We start from the raw sequence: 6,824 nt of genomic DNA on the forward strand, positions 1-6,824 counted from the left end.
CAGCCCTGTGGCTGGGCAGCGTTGGCTAAGTGAGGCCTGGGCTCAGGTGTGGGAGGGCCCTGGTGGGGGAGGCGGCTGCCAGGTGGGGCCAGGCGGGCTCCAGCGGAGGCTGAATGGGCACTCTGTGCTGCCACTCTCGGCTGTCATCTGCCGCTGGGATTTGGTTTCTTGCACTGGTGCGGCTGCAGGTGGATTCTGCAAGGCCTGGTGACCTCAGCCTGGAGCCCCGTGTCTCCTGAGCCAGGCGGTGGCTGGGGGGGGAGGGAGACAATGAAGCCTTTTCCTGGGGAGAAGGGGCCAGCCAAATAGGGGAAAGCAATCTGCCCATGCCCTGAGGCCTCTCGGGCTTGCTGGCGGCAAGAGGGGCCGTTGGGGGCAGTGGTGCCAAGCCTTGGCAGGGCTTTCTGGAGGGTGGGCCAGCCAGGCGCCGGGTAACTGAAGCCACCTGGACACACTCAGGGGCTGTGGAGTGTTTTCAGTACACAGTTCTGCCTGCTTCACCTCGAGGCTGGTGACAGGGGGGCCATGGAGAGGGAGGAGTATGTTTGTGGCACCAGGGGGCTGGGGACTGACCCCCACTGGCCTCTCTGCTCCCTAGCGCAGCCTGGGTTCTGCTGAGATGAGAGCAGGGGCCAGCCCTCCCCGCTTACTCCTCGGGAGGCACAGGTGCTCCTGGTGGCGGAGGGGGTGAAAATGTCTCCCCCCACCTCCTCCCCGTTCTTGTTCTTTGACTGGGCCATGAGTTAAATTGAGCAGATTAACAGGAGGAAAAAATCATTTTCATTATGTACATATGAGGGAAGGCCACGGCAGATCACGCCCAGAGAAGGGTGAGATGATTTCAGCTTACATGTCCTCCCAGCCACAGAGAGGAACAGGGGCTGGGGCTTCCGAGGTGGGGGCGGGTTGTGGGAGGGCCGGGGAGGGAGCCCTAGTGAGCTGCAGATGAGAAATCTCTAGGGACCCAGGTTGCCTCTGGGCAGCCCGAAGTGGTGGAGGTGAGAGTCCTTCTGGGCCGAGGCCCGGCGGCCTCCTTTCCTGCCCGCAGCCAGGTGGTCTGCTCACCAGAGCAGCATAGTTCCGGGCAGCGTTTCCTGAGCGTCTTCAGTGGTTGGGGGTGAGGGGACTTCCTGGTGGCACAGAGCTCCGAGTTCAAAGTCCGATGCTTGCAGTTGGTCACGGGGTGCCCTTGGACAAGGGCTGAGCTCCAGGGCCTGGTCTGTCCCATCAGCTGGGGTCATGGTAACCTCAGGCTGGTACACAGCAGACACCCTCCTCATCCCAGAGCCAGGGAAGGGGCGAGACCAGGGCTGCGCACAGAGCTTCTTCCTGGGAGTGTTCCCAGCTGGCGCTGGTTCGTGTGTCCCAGCCGCAGCCCCACTTGGTGTGCTCATCTGGCTGCCTTTGCCCCAGAACAGGGAGTCAGAGGAGCAGCCCGGCCTGGGAGCCGGGAGGAGGCAGCTTCTGAACCTGGACTGCTGCCCGCGCCTGCTCGATGGGGACGGGAACAGCTCTGGGAGAGTGACTTTGGCTCTTGGGGTGAAGGTGGGGTGGTTGGGTGTGAGTGTGAACCTCAGTTCAGCCCAGAATCAGTGAATTTCCGTTTGCATGGGGAGGCTGGACACCAATATGTCACAGCCGTCTGAGAAACTCTGAGGAAGGTGAGGAGAGCAGGAAGGTCTCACAGCTGGCTCCATAGCGTCCAACAGGTGAGCAACGCTGGCTGCAGAACGATCTGGACTGCAGGCTGCTGCTGTGTGGTTTCAGCGCCCTTAGCCCTTGCAGGTGAACCGCCCAGGTGGGAGAGGCGTGTGGCTGTGGCAGGGGTGAATGGCCCTGCTTTGTCCAGCCTCTGGCTGCGGGACATTTGGGAACACGCAATAAGAACGTTTTGTGTCTTGAAAAACGTCCTTATTGCGTGTTCCCAAACCTTGAAAAAACGCCCAAGGTAGCTGGGAGCAGTGGCTCACACCTGCAGTCCCAGTACTTCAGAAGGCCATGGCAGGAGGATCCCTTGAGCCCAAGAGTGAGACCTGCCTGGGCAACACAGCAAGACTTTGTCTCTACAAAAAATACCCAAAATCAGCGGGGCATGGTGGTGCACACCTGTAGTCCCCACTTCTTGGGAGGCTGAAGTGGGAGGATCACTCGAGCCTAGGAGGTGGAGGCTGCTGTGATCAGGCCGCTGTACTCCAGCCTGGGCAGCAGAGTGACACCCTGTTTCTGGGAAAAAAAAAAAAAAGTCCAAGGCAGATAATGTGAGGCATCCGGGGGATTCGGAAGGAGCCCAACAGGACGGCCGAGGACTGTGGGCTTGAGATGTCACCATGGAACATTCTGGAAGCACCTATCATGTGTACTGCATTGCCTGGCTCACAGCTCACCCCAACCATTAAGGTAGGATGTGATCTCAGCCATGTTTGGTAGATGAGAAATCGAGGCAATGCACGGTCAGGTGCCAGGCCCAAGTTCCTGGGAAATTCAGGTTCCAGAAGCTGTGAAAGCCCCTCCCCATCCTGTGGCTCTTCTATGCCTCAGTTTCCCCTTCCATAAGTGGTGGTTCTCAGCGACTGCATGGTTGACGGCCTGGATTGCCACCGGGGCCTCCTCCTAAAGCAGTGCGATGAGACGTTTCCCTTGCCGACCACCCGCACGGTGGTCCCTGCTCCCTGAGCTGGCCAGTGTGGGTTTGCCCCAGGGACAAGGTAGATGCCCAGAGAGGAGGCAGGCTTGGCTGGAGTCCAAAATGGAGTTACAGGCGGAGGGAGAGGCCGAAGGCCCCCATGCGGCAGGGCCAGCCAGTCAAGTGGAAGACCCACGGGAATCGTCGTCCCCTCTTCTGCCTTCCAAAGTCCTTTGACATGATCTTGTGGACGGCGAGGGGATTTGATTAAGACCCTTTGAAATTACTTAATGATATTTGCCACCGTCCTGACAGCCCTCAACCTCTCTCGAATAGCCTCCTGCCCACTCCCAGGATGGGTGTTTTCTGAGGTGATGCCACAGTCCAGCTCCCTGGGCCTCTGCTTCAGTCTCTGGGGTTGGCCCAGGCCAGGACCATCAGCGCTCAGGGCCTGCACATCTCCACCCACAAGTGCCTGGGGTCCCCACCCCGGGGCTGTGGCCTCTCTCAGCTAGAGCCTCCTCTTCCAGAGCCTGGCCAGTCCACCTCTCGCCCATTGCTCCCAATGTCCCTGGCAGAGATGCTTCCGACCAGGCCTTCTTGGGGTGGCTGGGGGCATAGCTGCGGTGAGTGCCCCCTGTGCCATGCCCGTCCCACGGAGCCTCTGGCCCCTCTGGTGTGGGAGCTGGAGGTGCATCCTGGCCTTGCTGTGGGGCGACTCTTCATCATGGCACCTGGGCCACTTGTGGCCTCCCCGGCTGTTCTGGGAGAACTGGGTGGCATTTGGGGCCCTTTTCCCCTCTGGTCACCTGTGCTGAGTCAGGCTCTGCCTGGCAGAGGTGTCCCGTGGGTGGATTTGCCACGGAAACCGCTGTCTCAGGAGTTGTTTGTGTGTTCAAGCTTGGTTTAACACACAAGGTTTAGCCTTGTTTAATCCGGGTTAACCTTGGTTTTACCCAGGTTGCTGGGCCGAAGAGGACGTCAGGACACAGCTGTCCCTGAGCGCAGCCGGCTCTGTCACTGGTGTTTGGGCAGCTTTTGTGGTAGCATCTCTTCCACTGAATGTCCTGGGGTCAGCTCTGTGAAGCTGGGGTTGCAATGACCCACAGAAACTCAGAGAGGCCTGCACCTGACAGAGTGGGTGCCAGCGTGGCTGGGAATGAGGGGATCCCTGGCTCCTGGCTTCAGCTCTTTCTTCACCCCCACTGCCACCCTCCGCATGCACAACGGAGGCAGTTCTTGTGTTGTAGGGGTGTGTGTGTGTGGGTGTGTGTGGGGTGCAGGTGTGTGGGTCTGTGTATACATGAGTGTGCTGTGTTTAGGGTGTTTGTGTTTAGGTGTATGTGTATTGTGTGCAGGTGTGTGTAAAGTGTGTGTATTGTGTGTGGGTGTGTGTGGGGTGCAGGTGTGTGGGTCTGTGTATACATGAGTGTGCTGTGTTTAGGGTGTTTGTGTTTAGGTGTATGTGTATTGTGTGCAGGTGTGTGTAAAGTGTGTGTATTGTGTGTGCAGGTGTGTGTAGGGTACAGGTGTGTGGGTCTGTGTATACATGATTGTGCTGTGTTTAGGGTGTTTGTGTTTAGGTGTATGTGTATTGTGTGCGGGTGTGTGTGGGTGTGTGTATTGTGTGTGCAGGTGTGTGTAGGTGTGTGGGTGTCAGGGGTGACTAGGGGAGGGACGTGCCTAAGAACCAACCGAAAGTCATTCAGATGGGTTTGGCGAATCACGTTCATGGTCAGGCCGTAACAGAGTTTCTTGAGGATCCAACTGGGAAGTTTGGGAGTTTCTGTGGGGCAGGTGCAACAGCAGCCTTCTTGGAGCCAGTGGGCATGTTCCAAAGGCCCACGTGACCCTTAGCTGTGTCAGGCAGGCACAGTGCTTTGTGGCTTCTTGGCCTGTGTGGGCCAGCAGAGGACCTGTCCTCAGCCCACCTGGAGTTTGCAGCATCTCGTCCTCAGGTCCGGCCTCTCCAGCCCAAGGTCCGGCAATGCCAGCTCTTGCTCTCAGCCATTCAGTTCCTCCCTGGCCTCTGGCTTCCTGGTTGACCTACCGACTTCTCTGCTATTGGAAGTCCCAGTGCTTCTCTGAGGCTTTTCCAAAGCGAAGTCACAGAACAGGTGTTGCCCTGGCCCGGCCTTCCCCTGCCTTGGTCTCCCCGTCTGTACCAGGTGGGGACCTCACGAGCTCTAAGGCCTTTCTGCGCTGGGTCTCTCCCCTCGGTGTGATCTGTCTTTGGACACCTGTTACCTCCTGGCCATGGATTTGCTGCTGCCGCCGCCAGCTTCCCAGGCCACAGGCCTGGGTGGGAGGCGAAGCTGAGCTTGGTTCCCTGAGCCTGAACCTCCTTCCCTGATGCTGCTCGGCTGTGATACCACAGAAAGACCACAAGTATCCTGCAGGCTAGAAAGGAGTGTGCCACGGGGAACGTGGTAGAGGGGCTGGTGGTGGGGAGAGGAGAAGGTGGGGGGCTTCCAGAGTGTGGGGTCATGCAGCTGGGGGTCACTGTACCCAGGTGACAAGCCCTGAACTCCGTCTTGGCATTGCCCCCTGCGTCTTGGGGCCACTCCCAGGAAGTGGAAGGAGTTGGGTGTTTGAGGCCCCAGAAGGCACCAGGATGGACTCTGCCCACTGAGCCATCCCCGGACACCTCTGGGCCCAGCTTGTGTCTTCTTGGGCCTAGGGCTCGCTGCCTGGACACGTGTGAAACCCAAGCCTGGGGACAGGTTGGGGGCAGGGCTTGGCTTGGCTCTGGGAATAAAGGGCACCCTTGTCCCCTCTGGAAGCCATGGATGAGGGTCTAGAAGGAAGAGGAGGGGAGGGGACCGGAGCATTCCCTGGAGGCCAGCAGGGCTGCCTGGGGCTGGGCAGCTCACCTCCTCCACCCTCTGCCTCGCTCAGGTGCCTTGAGTTGTGGGGGCTTCAGGGCAGGGGAGTTGCAGGAGGCTGGTGCCTCGCAGGGGTGCTGAAGGGAGGGCCAGGCGACACAGCCAGGGCCAGGAGGTCACAGCAGGATCGACAGAGAAGGATCTTGAGGTCAACAGGCCTCCTGTTACACAGCCAGTCCCTGGGTGGGCATGGGCTGTTGCCTTGGCCTCTAAGGCCTTGGGATGGGGTGGCAGCCCCCAGCCCTCCTGTCCTGCCTGACTGCAGGCCCTCTAGGCCTCCTCCCTGAGGCTTCACAAGGAGTTGGAAAGGGCTGGGCTCCACCTGTCAGCTTCCAGGGGTCCTAGCCCTTGCTGTCTGCATGCAGAGGCCAGCAGAAACGGAAGCTCTGTTTGGCTCTGGCTGCCCCCAGCATACTCCAGGCCTGGCTGCCAGGGACTCTGGCTAACCTGGGTGGGGACGCAGTGGCCCAGGGACAGGGAAGGTGAAGGGTGCTGAGACACAGGCCACAGGCCTGATCTCCCAACTCGCTGGACCTCCAGGGCCACAGGAATAGGGCCAGAGGCAAGAGCAGGGTTGGTCTGTCAGGGGCCGAGAATGGTGAAGCTGAGACACGCTTAAGATCCCAAGGAGCCCCTGGATCTCAGCTGCTTTTCTGTTCCCTCCAGCAGCTGTTCGGCTGCTCCAGATCAAAACCCCTGGCCAGACCCCCTCCTTCAGGGCACAGGTGTGGGCCCCTCTCCTGTCCCTTAGAGGGATGCCTGTTGATGCCCTGCCTGGGTCCTGGTACCTCTGCTGCACATGCAATGGGGGGCAGCCTCCATCTACATTTTTATTTTATTTCTTAATTTAACTGGCACTTCCTGGGCACCCAGCTGGGGCCAGTCCTGTAATAGGCACTGTTAGCCGCCTGCCTGTTTTTGGGGCCCAAAAGGCCTAGCACAGACCCTACACCCCAATGGTGGGCCTGACTCCTGACCGCCATGCTGGTGGGGGGCTGCCTGCCAAGATGGTGCTCAGAGGTGGTCCTGAGTGGGGAGGAGGACGGTGCCTCCTGGGAGCTTGGGGCTGGACATCAAGTACAGGGTGAGGCAGGAGAAGCTGGGCTCCTGGCAGGGGATGCCCAGGGTGAGTGGCAGGGTTGCAGCCTGTGGGACTTCACAGGCCTGCTTGGCAGTGGGGAGCCACAGTTGGCTTGGGAGCAGGATGGGGAGCTGCCAGCCGGACAGCTCTCCCTGGCTCTGAGGGGCAGGGAGCTTGGTGGGGTGAGGCTGGATGCAGGAGGGGCCTTGGGAAAGAGCTCCGAGGGGTCAGGCTG

This window comes from Callithrix jacchus, chromosome 10 (assembly GCF_049354715.1).
Source record: "Callithrix jacchus isolate 240 chromosome 10, calJac240_pri, whole genome shotgun sequence".
Classification (NCBI taxonomy): Eukaryota; Metazoa; Chordata; class Mammalia; order Primates; family Cebidae; genus Callithrix; species Callithrix jacchus.